This window comes from Ambystoma mexicanum, chromosome 2p (assembly GCF_040938575.1).
Source record: "Ambystoma mexicanum isolate Mex_15411 chromosome 2p, UKY_AmexF1_1, whole genome shotgun sequence".
In the NCBI taxonomy this organism is placed as follows: domain Eukaryota; kingdom Metazoa; phylum Chordata; class Amphibia; order Caudata; family Ambystomatidae; genus Ambystoma; species Ambystoma mexicanum.
The window spans coordinates 105,134,595-105,146,909 of NC_090923.1; the positions used below are offsets into that span (position 1 = coordinate 105,134,595).

The following is a 12,315-nucleotide window of genomic DNA, read 5'->3' on the forward strand; positions in this document are numbered from 1 at the left end:
CTGCACATTTTAAAATAATGCAGGGGTTGCAGGGGTGGCCCCCGCAAGGCCCATGGGTCAATATCGCCGCAAAAATATGGCAATATTTTTGTATTGCAATATTTTTGTGGGGATATTAACACATGGAACAATGCTGTTGTGTGAGGCTGTGTGTTGTTTGTATTGTTGTTGTAGTGCAGTGAAGTGCATGCGGTTTGTTGGGCTGTAGAGGTATGGTTGTGTTTGGTTCAGAGTTTGAGAGGTGTATGCAGAGGGGCAAGTTCTTTTTTAGTTAGTAGGGTTAGCAAGTGGAATCACTGTCTACATGTGACGCTTGCTAACCCCTTATAATTCTACCTGATGCATGCTGATCTCCACAATTCTATGTAACAGTGACGCATGCTAATCTCCAGAATTCTGTCTAGATGTGATGCATGCTAATTTACACAATCCTATCTAAATGTGACGTATGCTAATCACAATTCTATCTAGATGTGACGCATGCTAATCTACACAATCCTATCTAAATGTGACACATGCTAATCTACACTATCCTATCTAAATGTGACGCATGCTGAACTACACAATTCTAACAGTGACGCATGCTAATCTCCACAATTCTATCTAGATGTGACGCATGCTAATCTACACAATCCTATCTAAATGTGACGCATGCTAATCTACACAATTCTTTGTAACAGTGACGCATGCTAATCTCCAGAATTCTGTCTAGATGTGATGCATGCTAATTAACCCAATCCTATCTAAATGTGATGCATGCTAATCTACACTATTCTATCTAAATGTGACGCATGCTGAACTACACAATTCTATGTAACAGTGACGCATGCTAATCTCCAGAATTCTGTCTAGATGTGATGCATGCTAATTTACACAATCCTATCTAAATGTGACGTATGCTAATCACAATCCTATCTAAATGTGACGCATGCTAATCTACACTATCCTATCTAAATGTGACGCATGCTGAACTACACAATTCTATGTAACAGTGAAGCATGCTAATCTCCAGAATTCTGTCTAGATGTGATGCATGCTAATTTACACAATCCTATCTAAATGTGACGTATGCTAATCACAATCCTATCTAAATGTGACGCATGCTAATCTACACTATCCTATCTAAATGTGACGCATGCTGAACTACACAATCCTATCTAAATGTGACGCATGCTAATCTACACAATCCTATCTAAATGTGACGCATGCTAATATACACAATCCTATCTAAATGTGACGCATGCTTATCTACACAATTCTATCTAGATGTGACACATGCTAATCTACACAATTCAATCTACATGTGACGCATGCTAATCTACACAATCCTATCTAAATGTGACGCATGCTAATCTACACAATCCTATCTAAATGTGACGCATGCTTATCTACACAATTCTATCTAGATGTGACACATGCTAATCTACACAATCCTATCTAAATGTGACGCATGCTTATCTACACAATTCTATCTAGATGTGACACATGCTAATCTACACAATTCAATCTACATGTGACGCATGCTAATCTACACAATCCTATCTAAATGTGACGCATGCTAATCTACACAATTCTATCTAAATTTGACGCATGCTAATATACACAATCCTATCTAAATGTGACGCATGCTTATCTACACAATTCTATCTAGATGTGACACATGCTAATCTACACAATTCAATCTACATGTGACGCATGCTAATCTACACAATCCTATCTACATGTGACGCATGCTAATCTACACAATTCTATCTAAATTTGATGCATGCTAATCTACACAATCCTATCTAGATGTGAGGCATGCTAATCTACACAATTCTATCTAAATTTGACGCATGCTAATCTACACAATCCTATCTAAATGTGACACATGCTAATCTACACAATTCTGTCTAGATGTGACACATGCTAATCTACACAATTCTATCTAGTTGTGATGCATGCTAATCTCCACAGTATACACAAATGGCTGATGGAGCTTTGCTTGCACGCACTAAAGTAAATCCATTTACAAAGATCTTCCGGGCTTGTGTGTCTAGAGTCCCAGACCAATCCGGTTCTGGTGGGTGAGCAGGGGGTGAGGAGGCTGGGAAACAGGTGAGGAAAGCAGGAAACCCTGGCAAACGTGTGAGAAATGAAAGCTTACTAAGAACAAAAGTGCACAAATCCAAAAGCTTACCAACAAGTTGCTGCTCTATGCTTTAAATGCGAGATATGGCTAACTAACACAGTTGGCCTAAATGGCAGATATGGCTGTCATAAAACCGTGGGATATGTGTATCATACTACAAGATTTTAAGTAATAAGAGTGGTGTGACAGTTTAATGGAGAGCAGTAATGGCTGTTCCCTCTGCCCGGGCCACGTTTACTTTGTCAGTTGCTGCTGGTTGATGGCTGCGCTGTAGGATCCACCAGCAAACACTGGCAAACACGGTCTGCAGCTTTTTATGCAGTAGCTGCCATTTGCTTTGGGGTACTTCGCCAGAGGGGCTACACGGGCTGCCCTGACGGATCACGCTACATGGCCCACCTAGCCAATCACGGGACTGAGGAGGACCTGGGGTTGCGAAGCAACACAGAGGACTGGCAAGGAGAGGAAGGGGAATAGCGTTCGATGCACAACAAGGTTAAATGCACTGCAAGTCAACATCTTAATGTTCCTCGTCTCTTACACTGCGCTAAACAAATAGTTCTTTGACACTGAAAGAGTTTCCACAGCATACTAAAGTGCTCATTATGAGGTTGGTGGTATTCTGGCAGTAAATCTGCTGGAATGCCGCCAAACAGAATTACTGTTACAACCACTTAGTCTGGCAGATTGACTGCCAGATTACAAGCATGGTAGGTGGAGTTAGTCCCCATTTTCTGGAGTCTGTAGGGCTCCCTGGGAATTTCAGCAGAATTACCACTGGCGGTAATTCTGCCGAATTTGCAGCAGAAAGTTGGAAGATTTACCTCCAGCATGATACTGGCGGTAAATCCTCCACTCCAAAGCCAAACTCGTAATATGGCAGAGCGGTAAAAGTGGCAGAATTTCCGTTACTGACACTTTTTCATCACTGAACCATTCTCATATTAAGGGTCTTAGGGCCTCATTACAAGTCCAGCAGTAGCCATGCCGGTAAAACCGGAAGGCTGCCGCCGGACTTGCAACCTTTTCCGGCGCCTGGCTTGCCGGAAACATCGGGGGATTACTACCCCTTCCTGGAAGTCAGGCACTAGAAAAATGTAAATCCCCATTTCCATTGAATCTGATACGACTCAATGGGAATGGGTATGACGGAAGCACCGGCACCGTTAATAACTGGTGCTGGTGCTTCCAAAAAAGTCTGACCCACCCTCAGCCTCGTACTTGCCGGTCCGGTAACAACAGTGCCGGTAGGCTTACCGGCACAATTGTTAACAGACCGGCATGGTTGTAATGACCCCCTTAGTGTTTATTATAACAGTTACTATAAAAACAAGCATTGGCAATGCCAACAGGTTGGGCTTTTTGTAGGAACTAACATTTGCTCTTCAAAGAAAGGACCAACATTCTAAAAATACAAGCAACCCCAAGAGCCATTGATCACCTATAAGAACATCCTAAAAACACCCCAGCCTTCAAAAAACACCTGCACTCCCCACAATATGCATCAAATGTTTAGCATGATGGTGTCCAGCCTCTTGCACAAGACAACCACTCCGCTTCCCAAACATCTTTGAATCTGTTTCCCTGTGCTTACATAACATGCCCAGTATTCCTTCAGTCAGTCCATGGTATAGAGGGGTCCCTCTGCAGGGGACTGAATAGGTTTGGGGAGGGTGAATTGTTATATTCTGCATTTGTTCTGTTTACTGACCTTCTCTTCTTTCTCCTTGTAGTTCTTGCTTTGTTACTTTGCACTGCCTTTACTCAGGAAATTGGTCCTCAACATTCTGTGCTCCTCCTCTATCGATGGCTGTGCATCGCTATAGCCTTTGTTACGCTTTCGGCATGGCTTACGGTTCTTTCCTTTATTCTAAAAGCAGAGTTCACTGCACATGACCGGTTTTTATCTCTCAGTGGTTAGAGGTCGAAATCGCGATGTGCCAGTGGATGGGGGAATGGCCTCACGCTGGCAACTCTCCCTTTTGGGCGATCACCTTGTGACAGCAACTTTTATTTGGGGCGGATTTCCGCCTCAGTCTGCCTCCTTTGTTATGAGGGGCACTTACCAAAGTCTGCTTCGGTACCCCAGACACCCCTTTGTCTGCATTCCTTGTACTTCAGTCGTGTATTGTCCACGGTGAGGATTTCATATCCTGGATAGGCTTCCATATCCATCCCCAATCGCCAATTTCTAAGGATCAGGGTAAGACTCCCATTCTGTTTGTTGTTTATTGTATAATCTCTTTCAGTGCATGAACATTGCTTCCACCTTCCTCTACCAACCTCAACCATTTTTCCTTGAACTCCCCTCTCATTCCACGTTCTTTACACAACAACTGGAACTCACATACAACACTAAAGAGGCCCTAGAAATAATTTTTAGGAGAAATTCTGCTCCCTCTTTGATTTGATGATGAGCCTACTGATTTCTCAGTAATTGAAAGATCTTTAACTCAGTCTTCTCAAGTAAGGTGGTAGGTGTCCTACATGTTGAGAAAAACAACTTAAATTTAAATTCAACTTTCAACAACCACAGAGAAGTATGTGTTCAATTATTGATGGTAATGCAGATTATGGCTTGATCTAGTGCAAGCGTATCATTACTATCTTGTTTGCTATGTTGCGGTTATGCACATTTATGGTCTACTTGATTAAAACAAAGATACAGTAATATTTTTGGTATCCGGGCAGAGATTGACTTGCAGTCGTGCTATCGTTTTACATTCCCAGCTGCAGTTCTTATCCGCAAATACAGAAACTAGGAGTGCAATCTACAGATATCCCAAAGGTTTCCTGTGCTCTCATCTGCTTGGAACATTGTTGTCTTTTATTAATCAGTAAGCACTTGTTGTCTATGTTTCCATTTTAAAATGGGTAGATTTCTAAATCTTACTGACTATCCCTAAGTCTGACTAAAACAATTATTATTATTAGGAGCGAAGGGCTGACAAGGAGAGCTGTTGGGCTGTGGCGAGTGCCTTCTTCTGTGCTGTTACTTAATATCTACCTTGGAAAACATCAGACCTGACGGGAGGTGCGTGTGCCTACCCCTTTAGCCCCATAGCTGCCTTGTCAGGTGGTCAGCTGGGTCAGGGGTTGACAAGGAGAGCTGTTGGGCTGTGGCGAGTGCCGGGTGACGGAGTGCCCCCGCTGACGGTGTCCATCATGAGTGTGACGGACAAAATACAACAAACACAAGTAAAAGGTACGCCCTGTCATTTGATGTTGACAACTCGGGCACAAAAGCGACGTGAGGTTAATGCAGACAGCACTAAAATTCTTGAGTCACAGCTTACCCATGCAAGAAAAGAAAGTAACTACCACTCGTGTACCTCCACATGCGAGGTTACAAGTGAACTGACTGCTTCCCTTTTTTTACCAAATACACACAATTCTTCGATAACACTGTCACCATTGCCACAGTCAGAGTTGGCTTATGTGGCCGATGACGTGTTTGTTAGAGCACCTACGGCTAAAAATGATAACCCCACTGTTTTGCATGACTCCCCGACAAAAAGCAAGGATAGATGCACACAAAATAGGATTACACAATTTGATTTTGATCCTGATGAAGTTATGCCTAGACTTTACAATGATATCCATAAGACAGCATGCAGGGAAGTGGTATCGAGTGATCACGGAATGATAAATCCATCACAAAATCCAGCAAAGTCTACCTCTGTAGCTTCACAATCACCGGTCATTTTACCTCTGGAGTGTGTCGGTGCTGAGGTGGTGGCGGGGAGAGTGGACTGCCCTGCGGAGCCCGGAGGGTTGCCGTGGGAAGTCGTAGAAGCCGTGGAGCCCGGAGAGACTCGGTGCGTTGGGGTCGAGCCGGCGGACGCCGGATCTTTGTCGACGCTGTACGAGCCACCTAGGTGGGTAGTCGTGGGCGTCAATCGAGATGGTCTGATGACTGAGACCAAAGCTGCCGAGTGCAGCATAATCGATGGAGACTCCTGCGTCGAGCTTCCGTTGGAGACGAGTTCTCCTGGAGTCAACTATCGAGTGGTCCCACGGCTACCCGTTGATCCGGAGACATCTGTAAGATCACCACTAGACTTGGTAAGAACATCTAAGCCCAATTATAATACTACTACTGGTGAAGAGTGGTGCACAGACATGGTCGCCGACTTAAACAAAGGGATGTTATCCGACTCGTTACCATCTCCAAAACCACCTTCAAAGCCCAATATGGGACGCGATTCATTGGAAATCGCAAATAATGTTTTGAAAACTTTATTTAGTCTGACTAAGGGCAACAAAAATTCTGCGAGTGCCGCCACACCTCTTATTGATGAAGAATGCTCAAAAGCACTTTTGAAACGGACTAATAATGTTTTAAGTGATCCATGTGAGATGACCCTGGTTGATGTTCCCCTTAAACGTGCAAAAATGTTGAAAAAACGAAACATTGCCTGCATATGCTTATGACACTTCAGGTTTACCATTATCATCTCAGAAAAGGCTGCATAATGGCAAGCATTGTGCCTCTCGCAGAAGTTCAAGTATAAGTAATGCAAATGGATCCGTGGTTCCCAATGCTGATGATTCTGATGGAGACGAGACAACAAACTCGTCCTTCATGGAACGACCATTCCCTAAAATTAGGAGAAAAAGATGTAGTAAAGATCTATTACCCGAGTGTACAAAAACACTGCCACAAGGTCCCGAATCAAGTACTGTCATGACTTCTTCAGATTTACAATCATTGATTTTGTCCTCACTAGCTATCTCTTTGGCCCCATTTACAAAGTTGTATGAACACCTATATGATGCTACAAGAGATTTAACTACGGTAGTGGCTTTGCTAAATTCGAAAGTGGTAGAATTGGAACAAATTTGTGCCAACACTAACCGCTCAATGCATGAGGGTTTTGGAAAGTGCAACGAATGGCACAAGCTGATACAAGATCAAAAAAAGAATGATATAATTGACAAAAAATTGTTTGCCGAGGTCGCAAAAGAAGCTTTTGCCTTGTTCAAAAAAGACACAAGTGGCCTTCAAAACTGAGAGTTTAGTGAGAAATCTGAGGGCAGTGTACATCCTGCTTTCTACAGCAATACGAAAACAATGGAGACTTCGAATCTTATAAACAAAGTATTCAATCCTGAACTACATTCTGAACAGCCCTTACTAAAAGTTAACATCAAGGCTCCCAACAAATGTGTACCTAACTTTTTTTTACAGACTGCAAACTTGGTGACTCAGGATAATCAAGTAGAGTCCGACGGTGTAAAATCTAATCTTCAAGAGTTGTCTACCCGGCAGTCAGATCCGATTTTAACCATAGATGAACCAGAGAATAGCGCAGCAAGGGTCTCTACAAGGTTGATGAGTACAGGAAATTTGGACCCGGTTATACTGCCGATTGAGGAAATTGTTGATGTGTCCTTCCACACTGCGTTTGAGCAAGCACGCAGTTCAGCAAATCCGGCACTTGAAATTACTCGAGACGAATCTACGTCTAATAGTAATATTGAACGGAATAAAGTTGGCTTAGGTGACAAAATAGCGATCTCAAATCCAGCGCCAAAGTTATTTCCATTATTTGAAAAAGAAGCTGCGAAACCACCTATTATGGGACCTGCAAAAAAGCAGATTGTTCAGCAGTGAAAAAAAACAAAAAATCAACCAGCGAAAAAGAGAAAAAAAATGCACAGGGCCAGAATATTTTTAAGGAATATTAAAGTGGTAAACGTACTTGCTAATGGAAAGCTTGAGTCTGTCTCTACTGAACCTAAAAAATCCCTCATTATACCCACGAATGAAAGCGTGACGAAAGGAGGCTCAAGTGATGAAATCATAGAGGTGTCTGAATTATCATCCGAGTTGCTAAACATGTCAACTTATAACGATCCTGAATATGAAGATCTTGAGGAGCCAACTGTTCTTGTCGGTAAAGCTCAAAGTAATAATAAAGAGAGTCCTAAAGCTTTCTTCCTCGAGAAAGATCGCATAGACGGCAGATTTGTCGTTTTGCAAAAAGAAACACCGAAGGTACAGATAACTGCAGCAAGTCAGGGGGCAATAGTGCAGTGTGCTGATAGTGCCTGTCATACCAACGAAACGGCAATGCAATCAGCGAATATGACTGAGAAGTTAAAAAGTCCAATGTTTTTGACCTTACAAGAAAAACGTAATAAGTTACATGGAACCTGCCTAAAGCACATGCCGGCCGTCATGTCAAAACCAGTTCAGCTGTTCAAAAGGTTGGCTAGTAACAACGAAGCGAAAACAGCATTAACGTTGATAAACAGAAATTTAAATAACGTGACCTTCCTGACTATGCAGGAAAAAGGGATAAGAAGTCTTGAACCTGTCTTACAAACTCTGGAAGGAGGGGGTCCTATGACCGGACTGAGATTGAACTATATGAGAATCAATCATGTAGACAGGTTAAATTTCAAGAAATGCAGCTTGTAAAGCAAAATGACATGCACAGGAATGATCGGGCTAAACATACAGCTAATGAATTTGATACGGGTGTAAGGAACAAAGCCCTCATGGCCAATGGTCAAGTGCCTCAGGTCAGATTGATGGTTCAGAGGTTAAATTCATCTGACAGGTTGATTTTAAACAGGCGTAACATTATTAAGTTACTTCACCATGTACCGAGTTTACGTGCAGTTACCACTGAGGATTTAAAGATTGTGGAATTTCCAGATGAGCAAAAGAATGATAAAGTGGTTTTACAAATCACCTCGTCCTTAATAGCTACTTCCATTTTGGAGGCAAATGTGTCACTTTTTTCATTGGGATTTGATGTCTATAAAGTAGACGACGTGGATTCTGGAGCTCATTGCGAGACCAAGAAGGTGACGGAGCCTCAAGCCTCCCATACCTCTATCTTATTAAAACCGTCAGTCTTATCAACTGAATTAGCCAATACACGACTGATTGGGCCAACTACGACAAGACATAACATGCCTGGCGCATACAGTGCTCAAAACAGGGCCTCAAATTATGAAAAAAAAGGGGTCTTGTTGGATGAAAATAAAAAATCTGGCGAAAACATTGCTCAAAATAGGACCGTAAAGCACGGAAAAAAAGGGGTTTTGTCGGATGAAGATAAAAAATCTGTACCCGAAGGTGAAAGCGTGAAACTCACTATAACAATACAAGGTAAAACGCAACAAGGCGTCTTAGAGCCCAATTTCCCTACAAATATCTGCAATCAGGGCGAAACACTTGAATGGCAATGGTTGGCCGGCACGTTAAATAATAGCTGTGAACGATAATGCCAGGATGCTGACGCCGTGAAGCACTGTGTATTAGGCTCTTGGAACTCACGCGACTTTACTCATTTGATGAATACTGAGTGGTTGGGAGGTTTGGACATAGTATGCTTGCAGGAGACTTGGTTAAGCAGTAGCCCTGTTGCATCAGATTTTGAGATAGCTATAAATCCAGCCATAAAAGTAGCGAAAGGCCATCCTATGGCTGGTCTTATAACTCTAGTAAGACGATCATCCGGATATAGCATTGAAAAATCGATTAATCACTCACCTTTCATCCAAGAGTCTACGATTGTCAAACTGGCCAAACATTCGAGTAGTAAAGAACAAACGACTATTTTGAACTTATATTGGAACCATGCGAGGGCTGGAACCAATGTGTTCATTGATGAGGTTACACGTCTCATCGATCGCCTATTGGTTGAGCAAGAGGGAGCCAATATAGTCCTTTGCGGCGATCTGAACATGGATTGCTTCCAGTCGAAATCCCGTCAGATAAAGAATTTGGCAACTAAATGGATGAAAGAAATGGGCGCAAGAAATTTGCAGGTGCTTAATGGTTGTACGTCAGGCGATATACCGCCGGCTTTGACTTGGAACCGTGGAATTCAGGGTTCTACCATTGACTATATATTTGTCACTACCGATTTCCATCAACGGGTAACTTCATTAAAAGTGCAACGAAATTCAAACAGTGACCATGGTATATTAAAGATGAAATTCATAAGTACAAATGTAAGTGCTAAACCAAAATGGCAGGTGAAAGTCGACGTGGGAGCAAGTAGAGTCCGCCTGTGTTTAGCTGAAAAGGACGTTGAACTTATAACAAATAAATTCAATAGCGACGCTGCGACATTAGAATATGCTCAGCTATTGGCAAACTTTAAAACCAAGAATGGCGGCTCTAAACATACTATGTTGAACCGAACGCATTGTTTTGATTTGGCCGTCTTTCAACAGAAACGGGGTATGAGAAGGATAATACGGCAGGCACGATCTGACGCCCCAGAGATACGTTGCATGAAGATAAGAAAGGCGAAGCAACATTACAAAAACTGGCTTAAATCTTATAATGTGATTATGACCCAAGGCGATTTGGAATGTATGTTAAGAAATTTGCATAATAAGAAGTCCCGTGATTTTTGGAAGCTTATTAACAACACACAGGCATCCCAGTCAGCTTTACAAGCTTCTATGGTATCTGAAACAACATGGATTTCACACTTTAAAGAACTATATAAGGACACTGGAGGTGATGCTAACCCGGACGATCACTGTGTTGCAAGCTGGTCATTAACTTTCCTGAGAGAGGAGATCGTGAGTATAATCAATAAAGCCAAAAATTCCAGGGCTCCTGGTCCCGATGGTTTGACTAACTTTACGATCAAGCAACACCCAGAGCTATGGGCAGATTTTTGTGTAGATCTCTTTAAGAGAGTGAATCTCCAAAGAAAGACACCGCAATCCTGGAAATCTGCGGTGATCGTCCCCATATTCAAAAAAGGGGACAGAACATGCCCCAAAAATTATCGGCCGATCGCCTTGCTCGACGTCTTAGGGAAGGTGTATGCCACCATGTTATAGCATAAGCTATTTAAATCGGCAACTCACTCGAAACATGTAGATGTTAGACAAACTGGTTTTGTCAAGCAGGTTGGATGCTTGTTGAATCTATTGTTGTTAAATATACTTAAACTGGAGGCAATTAGAACCCAAACAATGGTTTATCTTGCTTTCATTGATTTTTCCCATGCATTCGACACAATAGATCGAGCACGGCTATGGAACAAAATGAGAGAATGGGGCTGCCCGAAAGACCTAGTTGCCGCTATAAAAGAATTACACACTGGAACCTCTATAAGGGTTTGTTTGGACCAAACTGGTATGTTGTCTCAACCAATTAACACTTTTAAGGGAGTCAAGCAAGGCTGCCCGCTGGCGGCGGCATTATTTGGGTTGTTCATTTCTGATATTGGATACTCCATTGAAGGCTTAAACACCTTTCCGCCGAAGATACATAAATCCTGGCTGAGCTGGATATTGTATGCAGACGATCTCATACTGTTGGATTTAACACCGATCGGTTTACAGAGGAAAATCAATGCAATCCAGCAATATGTGATCGAAAACCATCTGTCTATTAATATAAAGAAGTGTGAAATATTGGTCTTGAAAGATCTAAAAAGTGGCAAAACTAGGCTTGCAAAAAATTTAACATGGTCATTAAACCAAGAAAAGCTAACGATCTCGCCTAATGTGAAATACCTTGGAATGATGCTCAGTTCCAGCCTCAGTGACGAACCATGGAAAATTGAGATTAAACGTAAATGCAAACAATTGGCGTGTCAAGCGCAGGTGATAAACAATAAATATGGGAAATTTTCTCTGAAAGCAGTCTTACGTTTTTATGAGCAAAAGGTGATACCTATACTTACGTATGGGGCAGAAAACGCATTGCGTTGTACATGGGAGATACGGTCTACTCTTGAGAATATTTTTTGGACCAAAGTCCTCAAGTTGCCAAAAGGAACGGCTACGTCCTCTATAAGATATGAACTATCATTGATTTCAATTCATGCTAGAGTTTGTTGGAATCTGTTATCACTTTAGCGGAAAACGAGAACTAGCGAACAGATTGCGCAATTTGGTGTACTCCATGGTGCGACATCCTCCGGACCTGCGGTCCTGGCTTTGTGGATGAAACGCTGTGAAGCGCTTATGTCTGAGTATGACATTAAGCTCGATACTCTCCAAGGAAACCCGAATGCAGCAAAAATAAAAATATGGCGTGAGGATTGGGAACTAACATGTTCAAAAAGAACGTCCTCTAAAATAATGTGTGATGTTCCAACTGGAGCCCGGGCATATAATAACCCACAAAAATACGTTGAACTGTTTCCGGACCCGCACGCCCGAAGACTGTTCATGTGTTTCAGGCTAAATGG

At 42.3% G+C, this 12,315-nt stretch overlaps 1 protein-coding gene across 1 annotated transcript in view; it reads left to right on the plus strand.

The window, feature by feature from the left end:
• Positions 1-12,315, plus strand: part of COL7A1 (collagen type VII alpha 1 chain) — a 782,081-nt gene that overhangs the window by 732,039 nt on the left and 37,727 nt on the right. The window lies entirely within an intron of this gene.